Source organism: Aythya ferina (assembly GCF_964211825.1).
Source record: "Aythya ferina genome assembly, chromosome: 5".
Classification (NCBI taxonomy): Eukaryota; Metazoa; Chordata; class Aves; order Anseriformes; family Anatidae; genus Aythya; species Aythya ferina.
In genome coordinates this window covers 14,098,630-14,117,785 of record NC_140301.1, presented here as the reverse complement: position 1 = coordinate 14,117,785, position 19,156 = coordinate 14,098,630, and the positions used below count along the sequence as shown (strand labels likewise).

The following is a 19,156-nucleotide window of genomic DNA, read 5'->3' as shown; positions in this document are numbered from 1 at the left end:
GCATAGCTGCATGGCTAGTTTGTATGTGCCCCTGAAAGTAGAAGTACCTGTACAGTGTATGTCCCGGTCTCTCTTCCCCAGATAAGAACTTGATGAGCGGTCTTGCTTAAAGAGGATTTATAGGTGAGGTATGAGTGAACCCCTCTGCTGCTCTTCCAGTCAATTCTGGACAGCAAAAAAATTTAGTTAGCCTCTGCATCACAGGCACATTTCACTCAGGAAACAGTATCAAAATTAAAGTAATTGTTTCTCATTTGAAAATATATGATTTCAGTATGACTTTGTAGTTTAATTTTATAGTCACTTAATATGAGTAGTGTTTTCTCAGAGTTCCTACATACATAGCACATGTAAATGTAAAGGCAGCATAGATTGGTGAAAAGGACACATCTCCTAAAAGGGCTGGTTTAAGTAACTGCTTGCTTATAGCAGCCTTATTACTTTCAAGACAAATTTTAAAAATTAATTACCACAGTGAAAGTAAAACACCTGCATAGCTTTCTTGCTGACCTCTCTATAGGATGTCTTTTTTGTGCTGTTTTGTATGAATTTTATGTCAGTACTTTTTGTGGCTGTGTTGACATCTGCTGCACAAACAGAGTTTATGGTGAGACAGGTTTTGCTTGCCTGAGATTTTCCTAACTGAAGTTTTAATATTATATGACTGCTCTTGGGTAGGAAACACCGATTTCCAGAACATCTGTATAACCCCAGCTAGAAATCATCCTAATACCTCTCACTACTTTAAAAGAGGTGGCAAAGATTTGGAACTTTCAGAGGGAGTAAAGGAGTAGCTGATACACTAGAGGACAATGCTGCTGCCCAGAGGGACTGCAACAGGCTGGAGAAATGGGCTGACAGGAACGTCATAAAGTCCAACAAGGGGAAGTGCAAAGTTCTATGTTGGGAGGATCAATCCCCTACATCAATAAACAGTGGGGGCTGTCCAGCTGGGAAGCAGCTTTGCAGACAAGCACATTGGGGTTCTGATGGACACCAAATTGAACATGAGCCAACACTTTCAGCAAAGGCAGCTACCCTGTGATGCATTAGGATTGTTGCCAGCAGGTAGAAGATGATCCTTCCCCTCACCTCTGGTGAGGCCACACCTTGAATACTGAGTCCAGTTCTATGCTCCCCAGTGCAAGAGAAACGTGGCTACTGGAGTGAGGACAGTGAAGGGCCACAAAGATGATTAAGGGACTGAAGCATCTCTCCAGTGAGAAAAAGCTGAAAGAGCTGGGCCTGTTCAGCCTGGAAAAGAGTAGGCTTTGTGGTTAATTCCTCAATGCATACAAATGCTTGAAGCTAGAGAGTAAAGAACACGGACAGGCTCCTTTTAGTTGTTCTCAGTGACAGGACAAGAGGTAACGGGCACAAATGGAAACACAGGAGGTTCTTTCCGAACATCTGGAAATGCTCTTTTACTGTGAATATGACTAAGCACTGGAACAGGTTGCCCAGAGAGGCTGTAGAGTCTCCATCTTTGGAGATATTCAGAACCTGTCTGGACAAAGTCCTGGGCAACTTGTTCTGGGTGTTCCTGTTTGAGCTTGGGGTCTTGGTGACCTCCAGAGGTCATTTCCAACCTCAACCATTCTATGATTGTAGAACAAGATTTTAAACTTATCTTCTGTATTCATCTTCACCACAAAAAACGCAGGTCCACCCTTCCATCATTGATGCTTAAGTCTCTGAGGTTATCAGCTCAAAGTGATGAATGGCAGCACAATTTTTCTTTTTTAGTAATCCATCATTTTAGGCTACCTTTATCTGTGAAAACAAGAATCTAATGAAGATTAGCTCTTCTGGGATGTGATCTATCTCATATCAAAGTAGATCATATAAGTTGCTCCCTACAAGTGCCTATTTATCTCCATTGACTACAACAGTGTTGAGACTACTAGTTCAAATGGTGTAAGATGAGTATTGTAAATGAATATTGAACCAGTCTAAATATTTTAGAATATGTGAACAGTAATGAAAGAAATTTAGGATTAAACAAGAGAAACTAGAATTCTTAACACATGAGCAAGGTGACTTAATTGGCATAGCAGAGATTTGGTACAATGATTTATATGCCTGAAATAAAGAATGCCTAAGGGTATACTAAATTCAGACAGGAGAAAGAGAAAACTGTTTAATATATATCACAGGTGCAAACATTTCATCTGAATACAGATGGAATTTAGTCCATCCTCCAAGTATCAGGGTACTGATAAATCACAAAAAATATGGAATAATTTATATTGGAAGGGACTGCTGGTGATCATCTGGTTCTACCTTGCCCTTAGAGCATAGCCAGTTTAGATAAGTTTGTTCAGGGCCTTGTCCAGTCAAGCTCTGAATAAAATATATCATGAAAAATATTATATTAAACCACAAGGAATATATAGATTGATAAACATATAAGCAACCAATAGAACCATTCGGGCTACAGGATGTGGTAGTAATGGCCAACTCCAACTATTTAAAAAGACTAGGATACAGACCGTCCTGAAAACATGGCTTCTTTGACTGGATTGTACTCAACAGGCAAGTTGTGAGAATATGAAGACTGAAGGCAATGTGAATGGCAATGAAATGATAGAAGCTACAATCTCTGGAACTGTCTAGAGAAAAATAAGACAAAAAATAGTCTGTGAGAAGAAAACTTAAAAATGTTAGGTATAATGTCACTGAAGGCACATTTCAGAAAAAAAGAAAATTAAGAACTGGCAGTTCCCCAGAAAGCTGACGCTAAGTAAACACAATTTATCTCCATGCAAAATAATGACAGTGGGTGCAATTAAGAGTCTAGAATGGCAAAATCAACATTTCTTAAAAATGCAAGAAAGTACATGAAAGTGTAGCTAGATTAAATGCTAGAAATGAATACAATCAATCTCATCAGCTTCCAATGACTTGGGAAGCCTGGACCTTTAGCCTTAACCAGGGGGCTGTGCCTGTACATCCTGACTTCAAAAGATGGCAAATAGACTGGTATCATTTTGATATAGACTACATCCTCTCCTCAAAAAATGTTACGTTTTGGCAGCATGCAAGTCTTGCCTTCTGACCTATTTATCATCCTTCAGAGACTTTCAAACACCCTACTCTATAGTGTTTAAGAGGATCCCTTATTTTCTTGTCTCCAAGTACAATTATGAATTTGAAGGGAATTATATAGCAAACCATACATAGCAATTGAATAAAAAGAAAGTACCTTAGATTCTGTTTTCACAGTTAATATGAAAGACTATTATGTTCTACCAACTACCCTCTAATAGGCAGGAAAAAACACCACTTTTATTGCACAAATATATTCCATATGAATAAAACAAATGATATCTCAGAAACATTAGCTGGTTGGTTATTCTTTAGTGCTTCTCATCACAACCTAAGTATTAAGCTGTGACACAGTAAAATTACCAGCATTAAATTTTCTTTTTACTCCTGTACATGGAGACCTAGAAGTATTGAAAATGAACTTCATAGAACTAAATTATAAAAAAGAAATAAGACCATAAATCTTCATTTCAATCCAAGCCATATATAGACCTTTTCTTCATGTCATTTTTTTTCAGCATAGGTTCAGTTAAACCTCACTGAAGTGAGATGGATGCAAAACAAAATGAAAAATACATTAAAGCAGGGTCTTTGTTAGTTTAGTCTTTGTTAGCATCAGGGATATAGTCTGTGCTTCTTTTAACATGTTAGTAGTTATTCCCATAGACCAGAACACTTGTGGGTTAAACAAGACATCGAGCAGATGAATTGATTTTTTAAAAAAACTACTGAGAGCTTTTGCTTGGTAGATGAATTTATATTTTAATCAGGGCTTCGCTGTCTGTGGCCAAAGTGGTCACAAACTCACAGCTTTATAGATAAAGACCAGTGAACAGGCTGGTGATTTGACCATGCCACAAATTTAGAATGATGCATCTGTCCATCTCTGGCTTTCCATACATGGATTACTGCTAAGATTTTGTGCCTAGCGTTTCAGTTCTAACTGAAATTTTTCTCATATTAGTTGCAATTCTCCTTCAGATTGACCTGAAATATGACTAAACCAGCTTGGTCTTGATTTAACTGAACAAATTCAGGTTGGTGGAAGAAATGTATATTAATAGCCTTCCATGTTGTACAAGAAATGTGAATTGTTCTCTAGCAGCAGTTAAAACAATTCCATTTAACAGTGATCTGGAGCAGTTTCTGCTTTTCATTAGGGACACAACTGAGTAGTAAACTGCGTTCGTCTCAACAGAGATGAACTGTACATTGGAACAAAAAAATCCAAACTGCCTACATTTTACAAGCCTTTTCCCCCATCTATTCCAAAATAATTTTGTATTTTATTTTCTAAATGTCCAAATTTTTATTAGACTGCTTACGCTAAACCTAACAGTTTGAAGGTTGCATAAGTCCACATGACAATAGTCAAACAAAAACCCCAAAACAGAAAAATATTTTTTATTTCTTTAAATCATTATTTTAACTTTATTTACCAAGGAACAAACTACAACAAGATTATTCTCCCCATTTATTTAATCAACTGATAAAATTAATTTATGGTGAAAATACCGTTTGGAGATTAGAACTCAGGTGAAAATGCTACACTACTACAATACCTGTATTTTCCATTTGAACAGACTTCTGCTGCTTTGGAAGACAAAGTGGGTGGAGAGACACAAACTGCAGCAGAGATCACAGACTATTGCCAGTCTAGTCTTGGAAGAATTTCTCTGCTTCTCTCCTTGATATACAGTTTTGCCCATGTGAGTGCTGTAGATTCATGTAGAAGGCACACATTTTAAAATGGTGCTTTTTGCTTAGTCCAAACATCATACAATGGATAAATTACATGAGACTAGTCTGACCATAAGATCATGGAAAACTTTGGAGCAAATACTGAAGGAAAAATAATTAAGACTAGAAAATGAAAATGAAATAAAATACACCCTGATTTACTAACGCAAACACATCTCAAACTATTTCCATAAAGACCTCTGATTTTGATTACAGTCTTGTCATAGCTTTGCAAAGAGTACACTGAATGCCATTAGCACTAGCATCACTGCCCTTCCCTTGCCCCCCCCCCCCCCCCCCAATAAATAAATAAATAAATAAGATCTTTGTGGTACAAAGACCACACATTCACGTTCATTTCCCATTCAAATAAATCTCCCTCTCCCCTACATTTCATGTACTGTCATAGTGCTTCCCCTGCCCTCTTCTTTTTAGTCTGGTTGTGCAGGATTTCCTCTGGATTTAAAACAGGATTTTCTCTGGTAGCAGAGGTGGCATTGATAGGTAAATGTCGAATTATAGATTTATTCTCCAGCTTTTAAAATAATTACAGAAAAGGCTGCTTAGACAGTGAAGTGGTGAATACAATATATATATATTAAATAGATAATCTGAATAGTGGAAGTAATGAATCACCAGTCAAAAGAAAGAATATTACAACCAAATGTTCAAATGTATTATCTAAAATAGAGAGGAATGTGGAACAAGTGACTAGGAGGGTTATAACAATCTGTTCCCATGTATATCTTTAGCCCAAAAGAAAGATACAATGGTGTGTTTTTTCAAGTTCTGCATAAACTTGCTTGTGGTGGCTGATAACAAACCAAACTAGTTTAAACAAATCTTTTTGTATCAATAACTAATTACATCCTTGTTCTGCCTCAGTAACACAGATTGATAGTTCCATTATAGTGTTTAATTAGAACTGTTTTTAATTTATCGTTAAGAAATGGTCTAATTGGTGGAGGAACAGATGTTGCAGGTCACATGGCACTGGGATGGCTGTGCTGCTGCAAAATGGCAAACTGGGCTGTGAATGCCTCCTGGAATCCCTTTCAAAGACAAAGAGGAGAGTCTGCAGCATGTCTGGTTTCATCTGGGGTTTTTAACAATTTTGCAGATGTTACCTGCAAAATTTGTGAAGTGCTGTCTCCTGCTGGGATGAACCCTATATGGCTCCTAGACAGAAAAAGGCTCAAACAGCAGGGCTGATAGCACCTCATTGTATCAAGGGCATGGTTTGTATCTCAACTAGAGAATCGTACTGCTGACAAGTAGCAAACATACTGACCAAGAGGAAGAGCTGATAACTATATTTTTTTGCTATCATTTCTTTGACAGTGGGTAAATACAACAGATTCTGGACTGTGCAGACAAACAGTACTTTAGTAAGGCTTCTCTTTCTTTCTTTCTTTCCTAAGTGTGCGAAGGAAAAAGAATTATAACTTTTTTTTTTATCGTGTTGTACTAACACAAACTTTTGACAAAGGCACAATACTAAATATTTGACAGAATTCATGACTTGCAAGTATGATTTGAGGGAGATGAGATGCTATTTACACGTGGAGTAGCCTTTACAACCTTGTGAACACTGAATTGTTAACAGAGCCTTGAACCTTTCTCTAAATTGAACTAAATAGGAATGAGAGTTTTAAGGCAGTTTGTTAATTTCACATAAGGAAGACCTACGATTTTGTAGCAATGTAAAAATCCTCCAAAAATGTATGTTCCCACAGAGGAAAAAATTATAGAGGCTTGGCACATAGTGAAAACAGTCATTTGGTACTGATAATAGTTTGTTTCTTAGTCATTAATATTTAAAGCAAAGTGTAATTAGGAAAAAAAAAATAATTAGTTGATAATAAGAGAAGCAGCATAAAATGAAATGTTCAAAAGATGAAATGATTCTGACTCACAGAACTTCCAGTAATGAAAGCTCAGATTTCTATTGTCACTGTCAATATATAAGATACCAGTTGCTCTTTATAAAGATGATGCATGTTGGCGTCATTACTGAACTAACACTGTGGAAAAGCACCTACTGCAGGGTGCAGCACAGCATCTAGCAAGTGGTATCTGCCCAATAAGTGTTCTGAAAAGGGAAAACCAGAATTCTGAATGCAGCAGAAACACTGGCAGAGCTTATGTTAGTGTAATCAGTCTGGTCATTGTAGACAAGAGCAGTACCCCACAATCTCAAAGGCAGAAGATGTATGTCTCATTCAGACAGATACTAGGTCAGTATGAGTTTGTCTGGATGTTTGATCCAATACTGAGTGCTTTCTCCCTACATACATCACACTGCTACTCCACCAACCTTCTTGCTGTTGGATTTGTTGGTGGCAGAGTGGTAGACAAAACACCCTTCAGATCTGTGCATTGCTGCCAGAGACCTCTGTGGGCAGAGACACTCTCTTCTATGGTGTGAGCAGGTCCCAGGACCCTAATCCTGACTGGAAAGTATGCACTCAGTGTCAGATTTTCTCTCAAACGTGAGCTGACTACCAGGATGTTTCCTCAGTCCTAAACACTACGTGTTTTCATTCCTCACAGATGGCTAAATTGTCCCTGAACTCTATCTGCAAATGCCGTTGTATCACAAATGATACTTCATGAATTGGAATGACTTATTAATATCCATCTAACTATGAGTTGTTTCATATATTAAAAATAATTTGCATATTTAACTGAGGCATGACTTTCAACAGCAGGAATTGAAGCAGAAATCAAACACAGGCTCATATCTCTGGCACCTATCTTACAAACACTTATTAGACTATCCATTTGCTGTATACATGCAATTAGAAGGTATTTTCTGAACTGAAAGCTTTAATCTCCTACTGAACTCAGTGGAAGCTTAGCCTAATTAAGACCCAAATAAAATCTGAAGTAGTACTTCAGGATTTAGTTCAATTATATTCATGAAAAAGAAAAGCGCCATAGTATTTTTCTCATTCTAAGTGTTCTAATGAAGCCGGACTTTAAATTGTCAATTTCAACTAGGAAATAAAAAAGTTTACCCTGAAAGACCATTATTTTTAGAATTATCTTGAGATTACTGAAAGCAAATGTATTTCACAACTGCTAAACACTATATGCCATCTCAGAGAGATTTCATGAACTTTGCTGGAGAGAACAGAACAGTGGAGATCCTTGTTTTAATGTATATACACCTTACACCTTGCTACCTGCAGTTTACTCTCAAGTACACGGTATGATGAGACATACACGTATGCTTCCCCATTAGAAAGTGATTCACTTCATTTTTTTAAGATGTTTAACTATATCTCGGTGCAGCAACCTTATAATACTGAAATTTTCTATTAGCAGAGGATGTGTAACTGTCTTCTAATAACTCCAGATTTACAGAACAGGCCTATGGTACACGGAGTAGAACCAGTAGAAAACATTGTTCTTTTCCAGGAAAGAATGACTAGATGAGTGGGTAGTGGAGTCCACCACAGTTGCTACATAATAAGCAAGGATGTTATTGATAAGCAGAACACTGTTGGAATTTTCTGCTTTTACAGATGTAGCAAAGTCATTCCTGTCATTCTATATATCTCCAGTATAGGAATGGTCCTGACTACTTACATCCAAGTTTGTTTCTTTTGTCCCTGAATGGTATTATAAACCTCACTTGCCCTGTCCTTTCTCTGTGATTGACTTAATTACAAAGTATTTCAAATATTTATACCTCTATATCATAAAAATAAGATGATAATGAATATACCTGTCATTTTAACTGTCAATTAGAAAGCACCATAATTATCTATAGATAATTAAGTTGTGGTAAGCTTATCTACAGGTACCACCTGTGGTACTTGTGATCTCATACAACACTGAGACCTAAGAATACTCTGTAGGTGAAATGAAGCTTTTTGTAAAATAACCTCATTTGTAAAATAATCCATTCTTACAAGCTTTATTATTCAGTTTACAAACCCATGAAGGAGCAGAAGCTAAGAAAAAAGATATGTAGGCAACTATCACAGTGGTTTTCTTTCTTCCTGTACTATGCCCTCCCAATGAAATACCAAATGAATTATCACTTTTAAGATAAATTTAAATTCTAGAGAAATGTTTTAATCAGTTGCATTATAAACACCATTAATAAAGTTTCCTTCATTTTATTGTCTGGCAGATTAGACATTCTTCATTATGAGATGAAAAAAAATTAGATAAAATTTCAGAAAAGATTTGTGTCCCACCTTTCTACATGATTTATGACATGCCTATCACAGTACAGCCTTTCCATGAGAGCCCAATTGAGTGATAATTTCTTTAGACTCTGGATTAAGAGCTCACTTGTACTTTAGAGAAGACTAAGCATAAGAAGTAATTATACTTGTTTCATTAATGTACAAGAAGAGGCACAGAAATATCATCTATGGATGAGAGAGTGACAACTGGCTGCTATTCTTGTTCCCACTGGTAAAATAACTCCTCTGGGGAGGGGGGGAACTGATGGGGAGTTCAGTCACCTCTCAAATAAAAGTCACCTAATCTTCTCCTTGTAACTGTCTGTTTTACTGTGGCAACAGGCTGTATCTTTGGTTCTTGCTTTGATCATTAGACAATGGTGTGTTTTTTTCCCCTGATGTATACCTTTGCTTGTAGTAGGAGCAACATACTCCTCCTTATTGCTGTGCTAAAGACAACTGTGATGGTGTAATGAAGAAAGTTGTCTGTCAGGCTGGTTTGTGCTTGGATGACGACCCTATTCCAGCTGTCTGGCTTCAACAGCAGCCTGTACAGGATATTGTTTGTGTGTATGTTTGGGGACAGGGGAGCATATATCTTAGTGGTAATTAGTTTCCCAGAAACAATGCTTCCTGCTTTATCTGTAGAGTACCAGGCAGGTAGATTATGGTTTAGTAAATTACACCCAAGGGCTGTCTCTAACCTTCAAATGTGCTACCATATTATTTCACTTTCAGACAGTTTAATACAGTTCCTGATCGTTAATATGATTTTAATATCTGACAGTGCAAAAGGGTAATAATTTTATGGGGTTGAGAAAGTAGAAAAGAATAAAATAGCTTTCACTGTTGATGATTCAATTCTAGTACGTCATGGCTAGAAAATATATTTTATTGCCCCGGTATGTCTGCACAGCTCAGGGAAAGATTCAGTCATTCAGCTCCCAGACCTGTAAAAATAATTTTAATTCCATTTCCCACTTTTACCCCTTCTCCAAGCACTGTCCAAATACTGTCTGTGACCAGCAGGTCCCTCTCAGCCTCTCATTTGCAGGCATCTCTCACCACCTGAAAGCTTTCCCCAGGAGTGTGACTGACAGCTACAGCATGTGCCTGGGGTGACCAGGGCTGAGGAGCAGTGACTGATAAGAAACCAACTCCCTGCTTTGTTCAAGTGATTAATGTGTGTGACTCAAAAACACCTTACCAGGGATATTTCTTAGTAGCTTTGTAATTTTCTTCCTAATTTGTCCAGTGTTTCCTTTTCATTTTAAATTTTTACAGAGATTTAAATACAATCTTGTGGGTCCCAAGTTTCCAGAGATGGAAGTCTTGGCCTTCTGTTCACCAAATTTACACGATTCACATGTAGAGGAAATTGGTACAAGAATCCTGTGACTAGCACAGACCATCTAAAGCTATATAACCAACACACCATGGCATTGCACCTTGGTAACATTCAGCTGAAAAGCAGAACTGACTGGCCTACTTAAAATGTCACATTAATGCAGTCAAACTGCTTTCACAATCAAAGATAGCATCTGTATGGGACTGTAATATTCTCCATGTACAGTTTGGTTTACTTAAAGCTAGCTCAGGCAACTGTCTTGTACAATATACGCTCAACATCAGACTTGGAAGCTCTCTGAGACAAAGCCTGCCTTCTCTCTTTGGGAAGAGTTATATTGTAATTGCCAAGGAGTACCAGGGATGGCAAAGGTTCCACTGAGTGAACTCCTTCCTCTAGGAACACTGCCCATTCCTCCCTGTTATATCCTATTGCTTAAACAATTCATTGTGTGACCTTTAATTTTACCTATCGCTGGTTAATTTCAGAATGTCTGATAAAGAAACTTGTTTGATTTCTTTCAAGAGTCCAGTAAACCAGAAAAATCAGTATACCATGTGATTCTTCCTTGCCCACACCCAAAAACTCCTTCAGAGAATACAGAAATAGCTGTACGCTGACTTTGATTTGTTTTTTGAAAGCCAAAGCACCATATTTAATTATGGGACCAATTATTATATATTTAAACTAGTTTCTATCAGTTTGTCTGGTAGTCATACAGCTTATCAGTTTCTCCTGAAAGCCTTCAATTTTATTTTTTTTAATATGAGTGTGGCTGAGAAATCCTTTATTTTAATTGTGGTAGGAAGGCCTCCCAAGGCCACAAAGGTCTGTTGCATAGCAGCTACTCATAGTCTTGTCCAGTACACAGCCCTGTAAGCAGCAGCCTCTACCTTCTGACAGATTCTGCTCTGGTCTTGACCGTCCTAGCACCGGTCAATACACAAAAGTACTTTTCTACACACCTGAACCCTGTACACAGCTCACTTCACTGCCTTACTCATTTTACCTCATATTGTTTTCCTCTTTGGTAGTAATAAATTAGATAATCATTACAAGCAAGAGGATTATGAAGATAATTAATAAATGAGGTTTCTGAAAGATTTATTGCTCTGGCCTGATCCTGGACTAGCTTCCCTGAGAAAGAGCATCATCTAGCTCACATTTACCAGTAATTAGCTTTGTCTGTAATGCATTGTAAATAGTGCTTTAAATACTGTACTATTTAGCTCATGAGATGAGATTCAATAGTAGCAACTTAAATAGGATTCTTATGCTACCATTTTCTCTTTTTTTTTTTTTTTTCCTTCCCTTAATTCCTTTTATCCTTAACTTCTTTTAAGGTATACACATAGCAAAAATTAGCAAAGACATCTGAATGTGTTTGCAAGATTAAAGCCTTAAACAGGGATTCCCTATGGGGGAATTCACAGAATCACAGAATGTTAGGGTTTGGAAGGCACCTTGAAAGAGCATCAGACAAAAAATGCACTCCTTCAGGGGACAGCTATGACTGACCTGTGCTGGGGTATAGCCATTTTCTATTGCTGCAGTGGCATAAAGAGACAAACACTCAGCTACGGAACACTAGCAGAAAATTTCTTTGGCTTACAGCAGAATCTGCTGCTGTAGATGCTCTGTCCCACCCACTATGTTTCTATCCATGGAAACTCAATGACAAGATGGAATTTGTCTAGATGTCACCAACATCATTCAGACGAGTTTTTGCTATATTCCATCTATAGACAAAGATAAGCAAAGGAAGGCAGAGCAGGATCAAAGTGCTGATATTCCTCACTCCTAAACTCAGTCTTTTGCCAATGCAGAATTCACAAGGGAACCCATCTCAGCAGAACAACAAAATCTGTGGATATCTGCTCTCCTGGCACTGGTGAATATAAACCCCCCCCAATGGTTCAAACTCCCTGTATCACGTGATCTGCCCCAACTCATTTGCTTGTACATCTAGTTAAGCTAACCAAAAACTGCTTGATGAGAAGAAAATGGATGTATGCTCACTGCAGAGGCAGAGCCTATTCTGTTGGTGGAGCAAATGCTGCAATAGAAAAACTATAAAAAGTGCAAGAGAACATGTCTACTCAACTGATACTGAGACAGATAAACTCTCCCCTTCTTTTTCTGGTGTTGTCAACAGATGGGACCTATAGTTTTAGCTGGACTTTGGGACTTATTTCCTATCAGAGATATCTACTAGGCTATGGCTATCTCCAAGAAGAGATCTGTAAAATTTCATTACTTCAGTTGTTTAAAATGAAACTAAACAAAGCCTTGAGTTTGCCATCATGGAGTACACAGGCAGAAAAAATCCTTATGCTCCTAATGGAGTTTGTAGTGTAGAGTCATGAGTGGCCAGGTGTGTTTAGCATTTATAGTGGTCCAGAAGTATTAATTTGGGTATTTTGTCTAATGTCTAGAAATGCAGTGATTTGGAAACATCCAAAAAAAGTAATTATAAAAGCTGGCTATAATTTCATTTCAATTTATATAACACATTAAACAAATACTCCAACTATTTTCTAAAATCAAGACTTCCCTTTGTCAGAAATTTGTTTTAGGTACAGCATTGCATACTTGTTCTCCTTAAATTTCAAAGTTTACAAATTGAGTATGAACAGTTAACAGGAAATTTGAAGACATTAAGAAGATTGAGGCAGAATAACTTTTAGTTGTATTTTTGGATTTGTATATCAGCCCTGCCTGTTAAACTACACGGGCTACTTGAAACTTTTCCTTAAAAATGAGGAGGATGTTCCTAGATTGCGCAAAATAAATTCCACTAAAATTTGCATTCTGCCCACCAGTCTCTCCTGCAGTTGATTGAATGCCTTTGCTTCTAGTTCTAAGCTGTTGCAACTTTTGTTCTTTACACAGCAATTTGAAGGAACCACTCCAAGCATTATCGAGTCTGTTTAGTAAAAACCTGCATGAATGAGATCTGAAGAACACTGTTTCCACCCTTCCACTGTAAGGAGAGCACTATGTGCCACCAAAGGGTCCCCAAATTCCTCAGAGTTGTAAAAGGATACCCCTGGATCCCCCAATACTCCGCTAAAAAGCATCTGTTGTGTTCTTCTCTGGGGATGCCTATGCTTCAGCTACGAGAAAATGGGCCATCGTAGAAAAGCCATTTAAGTATTTTGAGATTTTTATACTATAGCCACTACATAAAATTCTACCCCGATCATGAAAGGTAAACAAGGCTTCTTATAAAACAGGCCTACCGGAGTAAATATATTTGACTGAATGCTTAACACAGGACACTGCACCACAGTTTGGGTGGGAAATATCCATGATTTAATTCTGTCAACCTCTATTAGAGGCTTTGTGCCACATACTCTATATTACCCTCATGCCCCCATTCCTCTTCCATCAAATGCATTTACTGTCCCAGCAACAGAAGGCTGGGGGTGGATAAAAAATGTGCCTGCACAGCTAGAAGTGCTTCGATGCCATTGTAATGTGGGCATAAAATCAAGGAACATATGTAGAGGCAGCTGCTCGCAGTTGTGAAGGCATGTAAAAAATATGGGACTGTTGAAAAACTTTGATAGATTTTATAACTGGGGGACTATATATTTTTATTGTATACTATGTGAACCCACAAAAAGTGATGCTTTCCTTTAGTACATTTATTCATTGCTCGTTTACAGCAGAGTAATTCCATCATGCAACAAACTGGAAGGTTTATGTCTAGTCTCTTTACCAGGAGTTATAAGTTCAGTGCACTAAATCTGTCTGACAGGGAAACCAGACAGTGACAAGGACTGGGGGCATCTCAGAGAAGGCTGAAAGCATGTCTTTCTTTGTGCTAGTCACCTCTATAGCTATCTTTCAGTTCCCTGCACATAGCTTGTGAAAGGAAATACGAAAACTTTTTTTTGTCTGGACTAGGTATCCTGGAGTAGATGGTTTGAGGGAAGGCTACAGACCAAGTCTGAAGTTCTTCTGTGAAACAGTAAGCTGGTACACATTTAATCCTCCTGGTTATCTTGCCAGTGCCGTCCAATTTTTATATTTCTTCAGAGAAGATGCATATACCTCTACAGATTTTCAGAGAACTCCCTCGTTTGGTAGATGAGATTGCTGCCTTTGAAGAATAGTTAAGACGAAGTGACTACCGCAACAGAAAATACATCCTATAAAACATGCTAAACTCAGCATTTCTCTTCCAAAGCAATCCAGAAGATACAGCTTTAGAAACAGAGTTAACCAAAGCAGAGGACTAGCAAAGGAGAAACTACACAGAGAAACACAGTAAAACTCTTGAAATAGTAAGGATTATATGTTTTGGGGTCAACATTATATTTTAATGCCACTAACCCTGTCCTGGAAGTTTGGCTTTTGAGTTTAGCATGGGCAGCAAAAAGCCCTCAGTGTATAAGCATGCCACTACAGAATAGATATCACAACCTCATCTTGTATGAGACTTTAAGACAGACACACCTAATTCCCATCAATCTCTTGATTTGCAAAATGAGCAAACAAGGAGGAATTGATACCTTGTAGAGAAACCATAAGGATTACCTAACATGTTCAATGCACTTGTAAAGTTTATGCACTTTCATTACAAACTGAGCCTTTCCAGAGAGGGGAGGAAGTAAAGTCTAATTATTATTTCTACATCTGTCACTCATGCTCTAATTTGTTAATTGACATAAAATACCAGATGGAGAAACTGAGATGTCTGATAGGAAAAGTGAGCTTTGTGGCAGCTTTGTACAATATTCTGTCTAGTTTTAGTGACAAAGCAAATAAGAGCTCAGGCATAGAAAGAAGCAACAGTAGGAGTCATAGGAGTTTATGGCAATGGGTCTCCATTAAATCATCAGGGTGTGCTCTATTTAAAATCAATGGAGCAATTATTATGGTTTAACTTCATCCATCAGACCAATAGTTTGTAGAACCTGTCAAGAAACTGTTTCTTTGTACAAAAGAGGCAGGTGCAAATCTCTGCTTTTGACATAAATTTTAACTTATTGAAAAGTTTGTGTACACAAATGCAGGTAGTTCTCCCATAACAGAAGGAATAATCACTAGGAAAAGTCATATCCATGGTGTGGGTAAACAAGCAAACAAATACTCCCCACTAACTCTTATCTTCTCCCACCAGTAACACCACAAAATCACAAATACATAGAAAAATTTACCACCTGGTTATTGATTTGGAATTCAGACTAGATTAAGTCAAAAGTCAGGCACCATTTTAAAGAAGTCTGATGAACTACACAAAATATTTAGACAGTCTTGATATAATATCAAACCACTATCACTGGTAGTTTCATGAACAGAAAATAAGCAATGTGCCTTTATCTGAAAAGTGATACACAAAGTAGAATTAATTGTTAGTAATTTGTAGTGCAACTACATCACATTTTTCTGTGGATAATTGGAGATCTTCAGTCTCCAAGAATTAAATTCCCAGTACTTTTACCAATTTAAAAAAATCTCTTGCTTCTTTTTCAGAAAATACACTATCAAAGCATGGTAGAAATTATGTTAGATTTCCTTCTCACTTTCCTTCCTCCAGATGCTATCATCCCAAACTAACCTACAGACTGACACACTTTTCTTATCAGTGCTATATTTTACCTGGTTCTTTGCTGTCTTTGAGACTGAATCAGAAAAACAGGTAGAACATTTATTCACTGCTGCTGATATAATTCTGATCTTTCTAATCTCTGTCTCTTTTTCTTTCTTATTATCAAAATGCCACTGGTTAATTTATGTCCCAAAAGCACCTTGAAGGTGTAAAATCCATTGTATGTGCTACATATTTACAGCACAGCAAAGAGTCAGTCCAGTTCAGCATTCAGCAGTACCATTGCAAGCATGCTGCTAAAATGGAAGTTACATGTGCTTTGTCTTCATGTGCTCCAAACAGGCTAACGTTAACTTTCTGTCCTCCAGAATCCTCATAATTCAACATCTACTACATTTGGTGAAATACCTACTTGTGTCCAAAGTCGGAAGGCTGTTTCTGTCTTCCCCATCACGTGGTCAAACTCACAAATTCCTCCTCCAAAGGGACAATCCTGGCTCATCATAAAATTAAGAGTATAAATAATTGTTATTTCTAATTCAGTCCCATCAAGACCTGAGCATTACAAGCCTTTGACATCTTACCTCTCTCAGGGTCTTTGGTGTTAACTCATTTCTCAACCGTTCAGTGATCCAGAGAAAGCAGCCCAACCAATTCTCTTTGAAAGTGGGTGGATGCAGCCAGCTGAATAATTGTGTATGGCATCAGACAGGGTGGATCTCTTGAACCTAGCATTACTTGTTAAGGAGCAGCAAGGGCTAGCAGCTCATCAAAAGCTGGGAAGGTTCAAGCAGGGTCCAAGGAGACACCCCCATAAGTTGTGGGGATACCAAGGGGCATTGACCTACAGGGGCTGAGTTAGAGACAAGACTTGCAACAATCCCAGGCATGCCCAGCCCTTTCAAAAGCTACAGGAGATAGAGCTGTGGTGTAAGGCTGAGTGACCCAGACAGGGCTGAAGGCATACACCTGCATAGCATAGCTCAAAAAAGAAGTAAAGCCCCATGCCTGAGCTGAAATAGAGCCCATGGGCCTATGGGCAGTGAGAGGGTGGGAGGGGGGCAGATAGGGCTTCCAGGTGAGGCTGATCTGGGACATTAATGCTTGTGAGTGTCCTCCCAGCCCTGACACCAGTGCTGCCCTTAATTCATCTTAGAATTTGGCAAAATCCGTGATGCTTTCAAAAGTACCCACTGACTCTAAGGAATAAAATTTATGACTCTATGCAGTTTTGCATCTCAAACATCAGCATTATTCATCTGGCCCTCATCAGTATATTGAGCTCTAGGGAAACTTTACAATACTGTCAAAATATATTACTTACTGCATCTTTACAGTTTATAGGTCAAACCATTGTCCTCGCTTTACAGGTAGGATTTCAAGGCTCAGGCAGACTGCTGGCATGTCTGTACTGTGCAAAGAAGTGTGAAACGTACCTCCTTGAGGTAGCAATGTTCATGGCTGCTTGAGAACCAGAAACAGTAGTTCCAGCAAAGCCTCTGAACAAATAAGCTGTAACGATGAAAGACTGAATTTACAAGGCTTGTCATAGCAATGTCAGATGTGGCCAGATTCCTTTCAGATTTCATGATTTTTGGCTTCTGACTAAGAAGTGCGATATGAATGTAAGATCTTGGAATCTCCGTGCTATACTTGGCTACATGTTGCAGCCATGCCCTGAGTGATCTACCTGCAGACAATAGGGAGTTGATGGCAGAGTAGGAAATGCTTTCAGAAGTTTCCTCCTCCAGACCTCATTAGTGCTAAATAGAAGACCACCTCCTGGAGTCACTGATAGACTAGCTGCATAGAAGCACGTATTCTAGAGTTGGACAAGAGGTGAAGCACATTTTCTGTACAGTTATATGGATCTTCCTGTTTGGTTTGAAACATGAAAACATCTCTTAGCTCTCATTCAAATCAAAAAGGAAAGAAGAAAACATCTTCAGAGATGATGATGCTTGGTAAGCAGAGCCTACCAAGAGCATTACAGCCTCTGCTTCAGTCTCAGCACTTTATCTCTATTTTACTATCTGACAAATAAGATGAATAATCTGCATAAGAATAAAAAACAGTTGAACACATCCTGCTCTGTAGCCAAACTACAGTAGCCAAATTTCGGAGTTGACTCTACTGCAGCAGGATCTGTTCTGCTATTTTGCAGACTTTTTCCCCCTTTCTCTTTTCCCTGCTAGGGCCATGTGAAGCAATTCTTGAAAATATTTCCATGACTGCATTAATAGCAATCAAAAGCGCTGAGGGAGACGCTATCACAAACACAATGCACCATCATCAACAACAGCCTCAATGTGCAACGACTCATTTGCTCTCAAATTGGTTAACTATCAGAGCTTTGTTTAAATTCACTTTTATCTAGGACTTGGTAAATATTACTCCTGCTTTTTCATGCAACATGCAGCAACACATGAAGCCTGCCCTCTGTCCTCCTCCATCAAATAGCTGGGCACCACATTTTCCTTTACGTTGAACTTCTAAAAGAATGACATCGGTGGAAGAGAAATCTAGAGAAAAGCTGTATCAACTCTAAGGCTGTTGGCAATAGGAAAGGGATGCAATTGTACCTTTTTGGCCTTTCAGTATCTCTGTCTTCATTCTAATAATAAGTGGAAAGACACTGGAGGAAATAATAGAATGGGACATTCAAAGTATATATTAGAAGTTTAATAAAGATGTGTACAGATAATGTGTAACTTCCCATGACATTTAGCTATTTTTCTTTTACTTTCTTTCTTCTTTTTTTTTTTTTTTTTTTTTTTCCCAAAAGGTAGAAATAAAATTAGCTATGGAATTTTAACATATCTGAAATTAGAATTTTGCCTTGTGCAAGTTCTTCTGGGAGCTGGTTTATAAAGTATCTCCAAGAAAGTTTATACCTGCATGCAACAGGCAGAATAGTCTATTTCACATAAAAGACAAATTCAGAAAGTGGAAAGACTTTTTACTGAACAATTTTAAATAGAAAATTGGTCTTCTTACTGAGTCAGCTTTTAACTTAGGGTACAGAATTTGAGACACAAATCACTGGTTTACTGAGTAGGTCCATCTCCCATTAACTCCAACGGGAGCTCTGAGTGGCCCGCAGCTTTGCAGTGATCTGAGTGCCTTGAGCTGAGCTCTGAAATGAAGAAATCATGAAGTAGGAATAAACTTCGGAATGACGAATCTTGAGTTCTTCATATTAGTTTCCTCATATGCAAAGCAGAGATGTCTTAGCTATTTAGGACCTGGTGAGAATTC

The 19,156-nt window shown here is 38.1% G+C and overlaps 1 long non-coding RNA gene across 1 annotated transcript; it reads right to left on the bottom strand.

Moving 5' to 3' along the window:
* Positions 1 to 13,970: 13,970 nt before the first annotated feature.
* Positions 13,971 to 16,889, bottom strand: LOC311438169. Its single transcript, XR_014693958.1, has 3 exons — positions 16,483 to 16,889; positions 16,311 to 16,391; positions 13,971 to 14,446 (listed from the first exon to the last, which is right to left on the bottom strand). It is a non-coding gene; the product is annotated as an uncharacterized lncRNA (long non-coding RNA).
* Between the last annotated feature and the right edge of the window lie 2,267 nt (positions 16,890 to 19,156).